The sequence below is a fragment of the Nycticebus coucang genome, chromosome 9, assembly GCF_027406575.1.
Source record: "Nycticebus coucang isolate mNycCou1 chromosome 9, mNycCou1.pri, whole genome shotgun sequence".
Taxonomy (NCBI): domain Eukaryota; kingdom Metazoa; phylum Chordata; class Mammalia; order Primates; family Lorisidae; genus Nycticebus; species Nycticebus coucang.
In genome coordinates, this window is record NC_069788.1 from 84,069,616 (window position 1) to 84,086,510 (window position 16,895).

A 16,895-nucleotide genomic window follows, 5' to 3' on the forward strand; every position below is an offset into this window, starting at 1 on the left:
CAGCTGCAGCTGAGCCAATCAACTGAATCATTTCGCTGAATATTCAAATCTACCCAAGGAAACATAGCCTCTCCACATTCAAAGCATGCATCAATCCCCCACACCAAAATACATTGGAAAATGTTGTTCAGAGTATGTTAATAAAACATTATAGCTTTCCAAAAGTAGTCATAGTGCAGCGGTTCTCAACCTGTGGGTCGCAGCCCACAGGAACTGTATTAAAGGGTTGCAGCATTAGGAAGGTTGAGAACCACTGACACAGTGGCTCATGACTGTAATCCTACCACTTGGGGAGGGTGAGCCAGGAGGATTGCTTGAAGACAGGAGTTAGAGATCAGCCTGAGCAAGAGCAAGACCCTGTCTCTACAAAAAAGTAGAAAAATTAGCCAAGTATAATGGCATACACCAGCAGTCCCAGCTACTTGGGAGGCTGAGGGAGGAGGATCACTTGTGCCCAGGGCTTGGATGTTACAGTGAGCTATAATGACACCACTGCACTCTAGCCTAGGTACAGAGCAAGTGTCTCCTCAAAAAAAGAAAGAAAAAAGAAAAAGAAAAGAAAAGGGAAAAAAGGAGTCATGTAATACAAATTGACAGTCTAGTTGTCCAATTTTTCAAATGCATTTGAAAAGGATAGTTAGTCATTTCAGTTGTTGCATTTTCCAAAATAAAATTCTGCAGTTTGGTTCGCTTTGGAATACCATTTGAAGTTTAATTTGAAATGTGACTACTAGGGAAAAAGCAGAAGAAAACCAAAAAAGCAAAAGGGAAAAGGGGCAATTAAAATAACTTTGTCAATCTAGAACTATCAGAGAATAAACTCCCTAGAAAACCAAATATTAGTAGGGATCTATTGTTTTAAGTAGCACACTTTTTTTTTCTTTCAAATTTCAACCATTTTGTTCCATAAACAAAAAGATAAGCTAGTTTCAAAATGGGCAAAGAACTTAAATAGATGTCTCTCTAAGAAGATAAACAAATGGCCAATAAGCACATGAAAAGATGGCTCATCACTAGTCATTATAGAAATGCAGATTAAAGCCACAATGAGATACTCCTTCACACATACTAGAAGGCTTATAATAAAAAAAAACTGAAAATAACAAGCATTCCCAGGATATGCAGAAATGAAAACCCTCCTATATTGCTTGTAGGAATGTAAAATGGTACAGCCGTTGTGACAATTTGGCAGCTCCTCAAAAAGTTATACATAGAATTACCATATGATCCAGCAATTCCACTCTTGGCTATACATCCATAAGAACTGTAAACAGGGTCTTGAGCACGTATTAGTATATTCATGTTCAAAGCATCATGATTCACAAGAGACAAAAGGTAGAAACAACCCAAGTGTCTATGGACAGGTGAATGGATAAACTAAATGTGTTCTGTCTACACAATGGAACATGCACATTACTCAGCCACAAAAATAGGGTTCTGGTATATAATACAACACGGATGAAACTTGAAAACATTATGCTAAGTGGAAATAAGCCACTCACAAAAAGACAAGTATTATGTGATTTCATTTAGATGAAATATCTAGAATAGGCAGATTCATAGAGACAGAAAAGTAAATTAGAGGTTACCAGAGTCTGGGAGGTGGAAGAAGTAGGGAGTTATTGTTTTATGAGTATAGTTTTGGTTTGGGGTAGTGACAAAAATTTGGAAATAGTGGCAATGGTGGTACAACATTGTGAATGTTATTAATGACATTATGTTTACACACTTAAAAATGGTTAAAATCACAAATTTTGTGTATGTATTTTATCACAACTTAAAAAAAAGCCAAGATCCAAGTAAAAAGAACTACAGACCAATTTCACTAATGAATACAGATGCAAAAGTATTCAACAAAATCTTAGCCAATAGACTACAGCTACACATTAAAAAATTATACATCACAATCAAGTAGGCTTATCCCCGGGATGCAAGGCAAATCCATAATGTAATCACCATATCAATAGAAGCAAAAACAAGGACCATATAATCCTCTCAATAGATGCAGAAAAAGCATTTGATAAAATTCAGCATTCTTTTCTAACAAGAACACTTAAGAACATAGGTATAAATGGCACATTTCTTCAACTGACTGAAGCCATCTATGACCAACCCATAGCTAATATAATACTGAATGGAGTAAAACTGAAAGCTTTTCCACTTAGCTGGAACCAGAAAAGGATGTTCTCTATCACCACTAATATTCAACCTAGTTCTGGAAGTTCTAGACAATGCAATCAGGCAAGGGAAGGATATAAAGGGCATCCAAATGAAGGCAGAGGAGATCAAACTCTCACTCTTTGCTGATGATCTTATATTTAGAGAACCCCAGAGGCTCAACCACAAGGCTCATGCCTGTAATCCCAGTATTTGGGAGGTGGAGGTGGGTTGACTGCCTGAGCTCACGAGTTCGAGACCTGCCTGAGCCAGAGGCAGGTCTCTAAAAAATAGCTGGGGACTGCGGCAGGTGCCTGTATTCCCAGTTACTTGGGAGGCTGAGGCAAGAGAATTGTTTAAGCCCAAGAGTTTGAGGTTGCTGTGAGCTGTAACACCACAGCACTCTACCCAGGGTGACATAGTGAGACTCCGTCTCAAAAAAAAAAATAAAAAAAAAAATAAGAAAAAGAAAGAAAGAAAGAAAAAAGAAAAGAAATACAGTTAACATCTCAGGGTATAAAATCAATGTCCACAAATCAGTAGCCCTTGTATACGCCAAAACAGCCAAGTCGAGACGTTCATCAGAGACACAATTTCCTTTACGGTAGCCTCAAAGAAAACGAAATACCTAGGAATATACCTACAAAAGAGGGGAAGGACCTCTACAAAGAGAATTATGAAACCCTAAGAAAAGAAATAGCAAAAGACATTAAATGGAACAGCATACCATGCTCCTGCCTGGGAAGAATAAATACTGTTAAAATGTCTCTACTTCCCAAAGCAATCTGCAGATTCAATGCAATCCCCATTAGAATACCAACATCATACTTTGAAGAACTGAAAAAAATAGTTCTTCATTTCATCTGGAACCAGAAAAAACTCCATTTAGCCAAGGCAATTCCTAGTAATAAAAACAAAGCTGGAGGGTGGTGCCTGTGGCTCAGTGGGTAGGGTGCTGGCCCGATATATGGAGGGTGGCGGGTTCAAACCCGGCCCCAGCCAAATTGCAACAAAAAATAGCTGGGCATTGTGGTGGGCGCCTGTAGTCCCAGCTACTTGGGAGGCTGAGACAAGAGAATCGCCTAAGCCCAGGAGCTGGAGGTTGCTGTGAGCTGTGTGACGCCATGGCCCTCTACTGAGGGCAATAAACTGAGACTCCGTCTCTAAAAAAAAAAAAAAAAAACAACAAAGCTGGAGGCATCACCCTACCACACGTTAGGCTATATCACAAGTCCACAGTTATCAAAACAGCATGGTATTGGCACAAAAACAGAGATATACATTGGAACCAGATAGAAAACCAAGAGATGAAACCAGTCTCTTATAGCCATCTGATCTTTGATAAACCCAACAAAAGCATACACTAGGGAAAAGATTCCCTATTCAGTCAATGGTGCTGGGAGAACTAGATAACCACATGTAATAGACTGAAACTGGACCTGCACCTTTCACCACTTACAAAAATTGATTCAAGATGGATAAAAGATTTAAATCAAAGACAGGAAATGATTAAAATCCTAGAATAAAGTGTGGGGAAAACTCTTGATGTTGGCCTAGAGACAGATTTCATGAAGAAGACTTCTGCAGCAACTGCAACAACAACAAAAATGAACAAATAGGACTGAATCAAATTGAAAAGTTTCTACACAACTAAGAACACAATAATCAAAGCAAACAGACAACCTTCACAACGGGAAAAGATGTTTCCAAACTACAAATCTGACAAACACTTGATAACTACAATCTATAGAGAACTCAAATTAATCAGCAAAAAAAAGCCAACAATCCCATCTATTACATCTATTACTGTTCAGGCAAGAAACACGAACAGAACCTTCTCTTAGGAAGACAGACAAATAGCTGACAAGCATATGAAAAAATGCTCATTGTCCCTAATCATCAGAGAAATGCAAATCAAAACTACCCTGAGATAGCATCTAATCCCAGTAAAATTAGCCCACATCACTAAATCCCAAAGTTGCAGATGCTGGTGCAGATGTGGAGAGAGGGTAACACTTTTACATTGTTGGTGGGACTGCAAACTCATACAGCCTTTTTGGAAAGAACTATGGAGAACCCCTGAAGAAGTCAAATTAGACCTCCCATTTGACACCACAATCCTACTACTAGGCATCTATCCGTAAGAAAAAAATCATTTTACCGTAAGGATATATGTACTAGATTGTTTACTGCAGCTCAATTTACCATCGCCAAGATGTGGAAACAATCTAAATGCCCATCGATTCAGGGATGGATTAACCAACTGTCCTTTATGCATACCACGGAATACCATTCAGCCATAAAAAGATGAAGACTTCACATCTTTGTATTAACCTGGATGGAGCTGAAGCACATTCTTCTTAGTAAAGTATCACAAGAATGGAAAATCAAATATTCAATGTACTCGATACCAATACGAAGCCAGTAGATGATCTAATTCATATCCACATTCGAGAAAAACTGGTTTGGGGAGCTCCCACTGAAAGGGCACAATGTAGGACTATGTGGCACACCTTTGGGGTGCAGGACATAGCTACAAGAGGAACTCTACCTAACAAATTCAAATATTGTGATTTGGTTGTATGTACCCTCACATTAACCTGAGATAAAAAAAAATTAAAAAGAAATTTAAAAATAGCCAAAAGAATCATCATTCTGAATGAGTGGCTTTTAAGAAAATGATATATTTAATTATTTGTTCACTCAGCAAGCACTAATGAAGAGGATCTTCAGTATCAGAGACTGTGCCAGGTGATGAAGATGCACGGCCTAGGAAGACACAGACACCAGCACTAATGCCAAGGGCAGTGCAGAGGACAGGCACCGAGAAGGGCCTTTGATTAGACTGGAGAGCGGGATAAGCTTCTTGGTCCAGGTGACACTGGTGGCTGAGTTTTAAAGGATCAAAAGGAGTTAGTCAAAAAGAAAAAAGGGCACCTGAAGGAGGGCCCCAGTCAGGCCCCAGGATACCTGACACCACGGGCAGTACCAAACCTTACGTGTGTTACGTTTTTTCCTACACATACATACTGTGGTAAAGTTTAATTTATAAATTAGGCACAGTACGAGATTAACAATAGCTAATAATAAAATAGAACATTATAACACCATGCAGGATCACTACTCTCATGCTTTGGGGCCATAATTAAGTACAATAAGGGTGACCTAAACAACAGCACTGCACTATTGTGACAGTTGATCTGCTTCTAAGTGACTCAGGAGTAAGGAGCACAGACAGCATGGAGATGCTGGACAAAGGAAGGATCCATGTCCAAGCAGAACAGCACGAGATTTCATCACGCTACTCAGAATGGTGTATAATCTTAAAACAACAACGATTTATTCCTTTTTTTTTTTTAGCCTTTTTTGTGAGACAGAGCCTCAAGCTGTCGCCCTGTGTAGAGTGCTGTGACATCACAGCTCACAGCAACCTCCAACTCCTGGGCTCAAGTGAGTCTCCTGCCTCAGCCTCCCAAGTAGCTGGGACCACTGGCACCCACCACAACACCAGGCTGTTTTTTAGTTGTAGCCATCATTGTTATTTGGTGGGCCCGGGCTGGATTCAAACCCGCCAGCTCAGGTGTATGTGGCTGGTGCCTTAGCCACTTGAGCCACAGGCGCCGAGCCAACAACAATTTATTTCTGAAATGTTTTATTTAATATTTTCCAATTGTGGTTGACTGTGGGTAACTAAAACCAAGGAAAGCAAAACCACAGATAAGGGCAGACTATTGTATAAGAATAACTAACAAAAATATTCAAAACATGAGAGCTGAAAGAGTTGTACCTGTACTTTTTAAACAAAATGAAATATTTGTTGGGTAATGAATATATGACTAGTCACAGTGAGAAAGAATCACAACTATCAAACATCTACAAAATGATCAAGGATCAATACCCAGATTGCAAACACACCAATAATGTCAGTTCCTTCCATTTTCTTCACAGACAAGAATCCTGCAGAGAGAACCTTCATATTCATACACCAAACATGCGCTGCAAGCCTAGTGCACCCACAGACTCCATTAGAGTGTTTACGGTATTCATGCCTACCACACCCAGACCTTCTACAGGGTATGTTACCTTACCAGGGCTTCCATAACAAAGTACTACAGACTCAGGGGCTTAAACAATAGAAATTTATTTCCCTCACAATCCTGGAGGCTGGAAGCCTGAGATCAAGGAGGATTGGTTTCCTCTAAGGACTCTCTTTCCTGGCCAACGGCTCCCTGCATCTTCACGTGGTCTTTCCCTCCTAATGTCCTCTTATAATGAGGACATCGGTCAGAGTGGGTTAGGGCCTACCCTAATGACCTCATTTTAACTTACCTCTTTAAAGGCCCTGTCTCCAAATATAGTCACATTCTGAGGCACTTAAGGGGTTAGGACTTCAACACACAAATGTGAGGGGGACACAATTCAGCCCACAAGAGGACCTGTTTTTATTTTTACATGCGGAGAGCAATGTGCTTCCCAGGGCTCTGCCATCCTCCTCCAGCATCTATCAGAGCTTCATCTATGGTGGTCCTTTACTCTGCTGGTCTTTTTCTTTACACTCCCATACCAATACCCCTCTGCCTTAATGGCCACCTCTTTAGGATGCCCTTAGGTCTGGCAGGGGAGGCCTCGCGGTTGATGGTCAACCTAGGGGTACAACCCCATGGGCTGTGAGTGAGCAGACCCAGACTTGAATCCCCAACTCTGTTCCTGGCTTGCTGGCTCATTCTTGTCAGGCCTCTCTCCTCGCCATTCCCCTACGTGTGTCCTCACACGATTTTTCTGTGTGTCTGGGTCCTAATGTCTTCTTCTTCTTCTGATAAGGACACCAGTCAAATTAGAGTAGGGCCCACCCTAATGACCTCATTTTAACTTACCTTTTAAAGACCCCATGTCCAAATACAGTCACGTTCTGAGGTACTACAGGTTAAGGACTCAACATATAAATTTGGGGGGAACAATTCTACCCATAATAAGATATTTAGAGTACTCATGCCTACTAGGTCCAGCTACTCTGCTGGAGTATTTACAGTCTGCTAAATGGCACTCTGTGATTACCTTCATCACTGCTGCATTTATTTTACACTTAGTATGCATACAATATTTGGCTCTGAATGAAAACACAAATGGATGAATTTATTGACACTCTCAACTAGCTAAAACCGATACCTAGAACTACCTTGACTGGTCTCCTCCAGTGCTCTGAACCACAATCATGTTGTGTTCCTAGTCAACACAAAGTTCTTTGTTTTGTGCAACATTACCAGTCCCGACGAAGTTCTAACATAAATTCCATTCCTGACTTGTTTCCTCTCTTTAGTAATTAACGTGGATTCAGCCTTTTCTCTCTAAAATGGAATCACATTTATAACATGCACAGAATTCTTGAATAGTATAGTCGCTTTCTTTTGACATAAGTTTTTTTTTTTTTTTTTGAAGAAACAGGGTTAACTAAAATTGGACCCTACCATTTATTACATGGTTGTTGTTTTACTCATGTCAATAAACAAAAAAGAGGGTCCATTAATAATGAAAGGACCTCGTTTCACTCAACTGATAGGGAACTGCAGAAGGCTGTGCCACATTGCTCAAAGTAATGATTCTTTAAGTGATGAGATTTTAGTCCTCTGGAGGACCAGTCAAGACTAGAATTCCAGCCCTCCTTGAGAACTGCACAGCACATTCACATAATTTAATTCTATCCCTTTCGTACTCAAACTCAATGCAAAGAAGCAGACTTCAAATGCTATAGACTTTCCAGATATACAATGATCAACTTCACAAGAACCAAGGATCACACTAAGCCAACACCAATTGCCCAATTATTATACAACCACCCACCATGGTTTTCTTGCAGTTGTAAATATGTATCTCAACTTCCTTACTATAAAAAGTCATACCTTCTCTGAAGAGATGCCTTATATCTAAAATGATTTCTTTAACATGGAAAAAAGCTTCATTTTCCCCTAATTTTCTCTCCAAGTACATCCAACTTGACTGCTCCCATTGAATCTACAGAACAAATTTCTGAGAATTCCTAAGTAGACATCTGTGGCATGTATATACACAGCAAGGGGCTGGGGCTGGTTAGGAATTCAGTAAACTTGGAATTAACTCCTATTAATTGCCCGGCACAGCTCCAGGTGCTAAGAATAATAGTGCCCATCCTTCGGGAGCCCAGAGGCTAACGGGAAATCACATGGAAACATAATTTCTATAGATGATGGTTAGGCTGCAGGAGGGAGGTGAACATAATAAGGTCCTGGGGACAGAGAAAGTAGGAGATGTTATAGAAATGGCAAGATTTTGGAATCAGAACACTCAGTTCTGTTACTTGCCAATCTGCAATACTGGGCAATAGTTTGCATTGCTAAGTCTGGATGTCCTCATTTAAAAACGCTGAGAACACTTAGCATATAGAGGTGAATGAGGATTAAAGATAAGGCACAATAAAGTCCTTGGCACCCAGCATTACTCAATAAACCACAGCTATTGTTATGTTAGTCTGAAATAGGGAGATCTTCTTGCAAGAAAGTGCATCTAACTCTAGGGCAGGTGTCCTCAAACTGCGGCCCACGGGCCACATGAAGTGGTGTGATTGTGTTTGTTCCCGTTTTATTTTTTACTTCAAAATAAGATATGTGCAGTGTGCATAGGAATTTGTTCATAGTTCTTTTTTTTTTTAAACTATAGTCCGGCCCTCCAACGGTCTGAGGGACAGTGAACTGGCCCCCTGTTTAAAAAGTTTGAGGACGCCTGCTCTAGGTAAAGTAAAGTGATATCAAGTGGTACCCTGGCTACCCACTCTAGGTTGCTCAAGCCATGGATTTAGTTCTTCAGAGCACTCAATGCTGGAGGAAATCATCTTGCTCACTTATATGCTTACTCTCCTGCTGTCCTTCTCCCACTAGACCCTTTTTTGTTTTCTTCGCTGTTCTCTCCCCGGAGCCTAGAAGTGGGTTTGGCACGCTGAAGGTACCAAGTAAATATATGTTGGAAGGATGAGCAAACTAAATCTCTCTAGTGCTTCCAAAGTCCACAGGGTCTTCCCACATACACAATGACTAAGGCAGTTAGGATGGGATTATTTGACACTTAATCTAATTTATAGATCATAGAAATTCAGGCTGAGAGAGGCTGTATCACATCCAGACCAGGGTCTACTCTCCAGGCCCTGTAATGCCAAGCCCGGTGACCCTCCAGCTACCCCACACTCCATGAGAAAGCACCCAACTCTGATGGCTAAGGGACACAGCTGCCGGGCAGCCAGGGCACTGCACCTGTGAGGCAGAAGCTGCTACAAACCAGGAACAAGCACAAGCATGAGATAAGAAGCCATCCCACTAACTGCAGGGTCTCCTAAGTGGCAATTTTATAAAATGAAATTGAGTCAGTATGAAAAGAAGCTAGTGACACACCCTAAGCCAGCTGCCCCCACCAGACCCTGGAACTGGAGGGTAGGACAGGATCATGAGTCACAGACTAGAAAGGCAGTGGGGCCTTGGTCTTCTTCCCGGAGGAGATAGCTCTGCAGAGCCTGGCTGGAACCCACCCTTGTCAAAGCATCGGCACCCAGTGTGTATCCAGAAAACACAGATGGATTGGACTGCTGACAACTAGTGTGTCTGATGGGGCAGAGCAGGCCAGAAAGAAGGACTGCTAAAATAGGAAAAGGCTAGAGATGTTTCAGCAGGCTGAGTACGAATCAAAGAAATGGAAATAAGAAACCCAACTGAAGAAAAGAGAGAGTGTGGCTTTGGCTAGCAAATCCACTCCAAGTGGGCTTCCTCTACCACCAAATTGTGCCAGCAAGTTTAAGTTTAGTGGCCTGTCATTCAGGACACATGATAAATAGGAAAAAAAAAAAAAACATTTTAAAATGAAACAAACATGCTTGTGATAATAACTGGTTCTAAAAGTCTCAGTCCAAGAGGTATGCTGCCAAAGGCCCCTCTTGTAGCATATCTACCCAAGAGAATAAAAGAGATAGAGACTGGATGAAGAAATAATATGAACAAATATAACAAAACAAATCAAAGGAAGAAGTGGGGGGCACTTTTTCCTTCTTTCCTTTTTTTTTTCTTTTTGAGACAGCATCTTGCTCTGTTGCCTAGACTGGACTGCAATGGCATGATCATAGCTCACTGCAGCTTTGAACTCCTGGGCTTAAGCAATTCTGCTTCAGCCTCCCAAGTAGCTGGGACCACAGGCACATGCTACCATGCTTGGCTAATTTTTCTATTTTTTGTAGAGACAGGGTCTTACTAAGTTGCTCAGGCTGATCTTGAACTCCTGGGCTCAGGTGTGAGCCACAGCACTCAGCCAAACACATCATTAATGATGGAGCTATGGTCTCGAAAGGTGGAGTTAAAATAAAAATACCCTAGAATAATGAGTCCTAACCATATTGAAGATACATGTAGTTCACCCCATGTTCAGATGCCAGAGCTTCAATTTGCAATCATTTCCAACTACCTCACAGACTGCAAAATGCCTTTGTTCCAAAAAGAGCAACCCGGATCTCTCATTTCTGCACACCAGGCTGTCTGTCTGCTGATTATTACGCAGTATTCCAGAGTGATGTGGCAGCATTTGAAGCTGTGCTTCAACCTGCCTGTCTTGACTGCCCTTCTAACAGGGAGTGAATACACTAGTTATCTAACCACAGATACGTTTACTGTTAATGGTCTGTGGTTAGCCACAGAAGTACATTATATAACCAACATAGTAGCAAACTGAAATGCAGTTGTAGATCCTAATCTAAATGAGTTTGAGCTTCACTCCTCATTTGTTGCCCCGTAGCATAGAATCTCTAGAGTTGGAAGAGACTGTACCCTTCCTTCCCGCTGAAGCAGAAGGCAGCTGCTGTAATAACAGAAAGAGCCCTGGATGTCAAAACACGTGGAGTCCTACAAGTCATTTAACACTAGACTCAATTTCCTCATCTGCACAATAGGGACAATGACCCTATTTCACAGGGTTGCTGAGAGGCTCAAATTTAAAGAGCTCTGTACAAAAGCAGGAAAAATTGCAAAGTTACAGCAAGAGCCCCTGCTGCAATAACCATGTTAGTATCACCCAACCTCTGCTTTAACCTTCAAATGTACTTGGGGGAGTGCATTTTCTAAGGCAGGTGATTCCACGGCTGGGAAGTGTATAGACTCTTTAACAATCTCAGCTGAAATCTGCCTTTGTGATCCTTCCTACCACATGGCTGCCTCCCTACCCGCTTTTCCCATCTTCCCATAATCAATGCACTTGGTTCACTTTCCAGCAACTGCTTAGATATGACACTTGAACATAAGTGTTAATGGAGTTGAACTAAAGCAAAAAACATCTTCACTTCTGAACCTGCCCCTGGATCCTTGTCTGATGTTAGGACACAGTGTAAACCTTGTGGTTAGGAATTAGTTTGCTCATGGAAAGTACATTAGGTTAATTGAAAAATAATTACTCTGTATGTTTGGCCTGATGTTCTGCCTGTGTTGTATATCTGACTATGCATCAAACTGGTTTTCTAAGAATTCGCTTCTAACCAAACAGTAAAGTTATAATGTAGAAACCGGACTAAGAAGGCACTGATATGTCAAGCTGCTTCCTCTTCATTCTCTATGGTTCTGTCCCTGCACTCACTATGTGCTGAGCACGGACAACACCAGGATGGGAGATGTGCAGAACTTTCCCTCTGAAGGTCTCCTCTATCCGTGCAGTGCAGCTGAGTGACCAGCTTGCTTAGATACATCATCAGTGATTACAAGCAAGAGCAACATGCCATATAATTCACTTTCAGTGACCACAAAACTAAGAATGTATCAACAAAATAAAATCCTGTGTTAATCCCTGCAACTCTAAAAAGACATGTTATATAGGCTAAACTAAAAAGCTTTAAATAAAAATATTTAAGAATAGATCAAATTCCATACCACCTAGCAGGCTGATAATATCCTTGAAACCCTTGCTGCCAAATAACCTGAATTCGTTGGGAAGTTATGATCTTATCAAATAGTAACACTCACAAAATTTATGCCCACCTCTCCCAGCACAACTGTTCCTGGATCCTGAGTTTGCAGGGAGTACTGTTAACAGACAGTCTGGGTGATAAGTAAATAGCTTGTGTGTCACAAGCTTAGAGGTAGCAGTCATTTTATTTGGTTGTTTTTTAATTTGTCAATAGGATAGAAACCCTTTAGAAAAGATTTTCAAATGGAAATAGAAATAGAAATTAATCAGCTCTTCCCCAGCCTGGGTAAGGCTGGCTGCCTGGTATCTAACCACGGTTGGGGATAGGCCAGGCATCACGCTGAGCGGGAAAGCCTGAGCTCCTGTCACAGACTTGCCCTTGCCCTTCTTCTCACTTATGTCTGTGATACACCTGCCCCCACAAAGGGAAGCCACCAGATGATGCTTCCTGACACTACAGGCTACTTCAGTACTACAATGAAAGCAAACACCTCTAACTTCTCTCTTCCCATCACTGGAATGCTAAGGACCAGTTCTTGTATAAATCTCACACAGATGACACTTCTAATGTGACTGTTTCTGTCTTGGCTATTCAACACAATGGAAACCCTAACTTCTAAAATTACCAGTACACCTTATTAGTGGAAAGAAAGAAGGGTAAAATTCCTGAGAACTCTGAAACCACTGATGGCAAAAAGGCTACCCTATTTTGTTTTTTTTTTTTTTGAGACAGAGTCTCACTATGTCACCCTCAGTAGAGTACTATAGCATCATAGCTCACAGCAACCTCAAACTCTTGGGCTCAAGTGATTCTGTTGCCTCAGCCTCCCAAGTAGCTGGGACTACAGGAACCCATCATAACACCTTGCTATTTTTTGTTGCAGTTGCCATCGTTGTTTAGCTGTCCTAGTCGAGTTAGAACCTGCCAGCCTCGGTGTATGTGGCTGGCACCGTAACCACTGTGCTATGGGCGCTGAGCCCACCCTATTTTTTTTTTTTTAAGAGATGGGGTCTTGCTATGTTGCCCAGGCTACAGTGGCTATCACAGGTCTGGTCATAAAGTATTAGAGCCTCAAACTTCTGGGCTTAAGCAATCCTCCTACTTCAGCCTCTCAAGTAGCTGGCACTTCTGTGCCTGGCTTAACTCTATTTTTAGAAGAAAAATGTTCAGGTGGGAAAAGGCACTATAAACCGTAATTGGTACTTTTACCACCCTTTACAGATCTAAAGTCTATGTTAACTCAGGAACAAAAATGTGTTATATAGGCTGTATTGCTCATAAAGTATCATGTTTATTATGCTATAATAAAAGCATGTCAGACCATATCTAAACAGTTAATTGAGGAGTTATGATTTTAAACTTTTCTCTGCTCTCTTCTGTAGATATGAAGGACCAGGAAGATCCATACGCCAGGTTTCCTTCCCCCTAAAGCCTACCCTGACTTCTCTCTGGACTTGAGCCTTGTAACTAGATTCTGCAAGTCCACACCCCCTCCCCCAGGTGATCCCATCAGCTTCTGAGGCCTCAAGCATGACCTACACTGATAACTCCTCAACTGAAATCACTAGTCCAGAACCCTCTCAAGCTCCAGGTTTTGTTCCATTCTGGACACCTTCATCTGAAGATACTGATATGTATGTGTGTGTGTGTGTGTGTACACATGTGTGTGAATAGGACACACGAAGCTCGATGAATCGACTTGCCTCTACTCCTCTTCCCACGCTCCCTTACCCCTATGAACGCCTCACTGTGCATACGGCCACTCATCTACAAATCCTGGAGTATCCTTGACTAATTTGCTATTTCTTACCCTCAATATCAAATCAACCGTCAAATCCTAATAATTATGGACTCCTCCATTGTCACCTCTTTGGTCTGGCCCTGGTCATTGTTCTCTGGACTCCTGCACCAGCCTCAACTGGTCTACCTGTCAACATCTCACCCATCCGCTTTCCATCCTCATGTGTCAGAGTGATCTTTCCAAAATACAAATGCAATCATCTCACAACCCTGTTTAAATCCTGTAGCAGATATCCATCATTCTTGGAATAAAACACTCATTTAGCATCTGGGATCTGGTCTCTGTTTACTTCTTCAGCCCCATCTTGTACCACACCTCACATAGCTCCTATACTCCAGCACTACTGAACTACTTGTGGTTAGGTGTATAGGAGTAGTGTGTAAACACTGCACACTTGCTCCTGCTTCTAAGCCTTTTCCAAGCCACCCCACCTTCATAAAACACTCTTCCCTCCTTCTTTACCTGGCTTACTTCTACTTTTACCCTTTCTGGCTTGCCTCACTGTTGTTTCCTAAAGGAAACAACCACTACCACCACCAGAACACAAGCTGGGCTGGGGCTCTTCTACATGCCAGCAGAGCACCCCTCTGCCTACCATAATCACAGCACTTACTGGAACGTTTTACAAGCGTCTGTTTACTAGGCCTTTCTCCATCAGACTGCGAGCTGTCTGCAATCAGGGACTGTGCCTTTCATTTTGGTATCCTCAGCACCTAGCACATTACCAGTCATGGAGTTGACCCTCAAGAAATGTGCCGAATGAGTATCTGGTTCTAACACTTGACAGAAGCAGTTCTAAAAGTACAGACCCCTGAGAGTCCCTGAGATCCCTTCAGAAAGTCCATGAAGTCAAAACTGTCTCATAGTACCTTTGTATTATTCCTTGTTGCTGTGTTGGGACACTTGCACAGATGATGCAAAAGCAATAGTGGTGACACTGCTGGTCCCTTAGCACCAATCAAGGCAGTGGCATGAAGTCACTGTGCCCTTCACTGACTGCCACTTATAGTAAAAATGCCAAGTTCATGTATGATAGGAATGCCTTTGATGAAGCTGTACAAATACTAATTTTATTAAAGTTCAACCCTTGAGTGTGTATCTCTTTACAAAGCACTTTTTGCTGCATACTAAGCACATCACTTTTTGCAAAGATGAGCACTATGCAACTGAGTGGTGAGCTTCTTTTCAGGGAACATCATTTTCACTCAAAAGAACTGATGCACACACCAGGGTTATCAGATCTGAGTGTTCTATAATCATTTTCTCAAAGATGAATGTAGTGAGGCTGTCACTCCAAGAAAAACAACTGATAGCGTTTGGTGCCAAGGATAAAACTTGAGCTTTCCAGGAAAAAAAAAAAAAAAAGGTTGGAAAACTTGTGAGCCTCTGTGAGACTGACAGTTCCTAACACCAAAAGAGTTTCTTGATCCATTGAGGGAAACATTAACCTATGTGATTTTTTTGATAACTATGTAAAGAAATTACATCTAATTGGAAGATCTGTGTAACTAGGTGAATCAATGTTTCTCAAGTAACCAGAGAATAATGCTATAAAATCAAACACAGGGAAAGAGTCATTCAAACGCAAGGCAGATCAAAAGAGTTGAGAACCGCTGACCTCTGTGCCAAACCAAAGGACCAGGAGCAGATGTACGTCATTCACGTATATCTCCATTCAAATGGATTCCTTCCTTTTCTTAGGTATCGGCCATGTGCCCCATCAGCTAGAAAAGTATCTTGTACTTGTGTCTGACAGTTGCATCTATTTGGAAGATCTGTGTAAGTAGGTGAATTGATGTTTCTCAAGTATCCAGAGAATAATGCTATAAAATCAAACATAGGGGAAGAGCCAGTTGGAAGATCTCAACACAGATCTTCCAAATAGGTACAACTGTTAGACACAAGTACAAGATCCTTTTCTAGCTGATGATCGATACCTAAGAAAAGGAAGGAGTCCATTTGAGACTTTCCTCATTTCAAATGAAACGTACAACTTTCAAAGCTGGACCAAACTGAAAGGGAATATGGGTCAGAAGAAACCTGTGGACCAGGAATCACAGGAACTGTCACCTGGGTCCCCACGTGAGCTGTGGAGAGCCTCCGGCCAGCCTCTAGCTGTCAGTGTCTTTGTTCTGGCTAAATACAGATTGTTATTGTTGGAATCAAATTGAATACAAGCAAAAGTACTTCTAGTTGATCTCTCTGACCGCAAGGGTAACCCAGGGTACACCTCTGGGTTCGCCTGACAGCATCTGGTGTCAGTAATAATCCCCCAAAAGGAAGGATTCTGTTGATAAACATCAATGGAACAAATAAGGAAATGAGAAACAAAATGGAAAGGCTAGAATAAAGAAAAGAAAAAGAATGTTTAAACATCTAAGATATGAATATCAGCAGTTATCATAAAAAAAGGACTCGCTTCACAAGAATCTCATTTTTACCCCCAACAGATTTCTTTTTTTTTTTTAATTTGGATTATTTTATGCTTTTTTAAATTTTAACTTTATTCAAATTAATATGAGGGTACAATATTTAGGTTACATTATCTCACTTCCAGGGTAAAGTTCCATTTGCAGACGAGCCCATCACCCAGGGAGCAGGTTATACACCCTCACAATGTGCACAGTAGGTGAGATGCCACTTCTAGGAGCCACCCCTTACTTCTGAGCAGAACGCAAAATGTTTATCTTATAAGCCTCTCTACAGCAGAATCAAGGCCAGTATCACTAATGTGATTTATCTTTCAAGTGATAAAGAAGACAAACAAGAAATATCACAAACACCCTAAAAATCTCCTTAGCTTACAAAAAGCTAACTAAGAGTAATTTAGAGATTTTCCTCCATTGATTGATCACTTATGAGTCATTTTACTAATCTCCAATTCTGACATCAATCAAAGCTGCTTTTCCAGACCGCCCAAGTATTATGAGGTGCTGCTACAATTTGGCTATCTAAAATAAATATCTATTCATCTTCATT

At 41.2% G+C, this 16,895-nt stretch overlaps 1 protein-coding gene across 3 annotated transcripts in view; it reads right to left on the reverse strand.

The window, feature by feature from the left end:
• Nucleotides 1-16,895, reverse strand: part of EML1 (EMAP like 1) — a 196,970-nt gene that overhangs the window by 106,691 nt on the left and 73,384 nt on the right. The gene's annotated exons all lie outside the window — the stretch shown is intronic.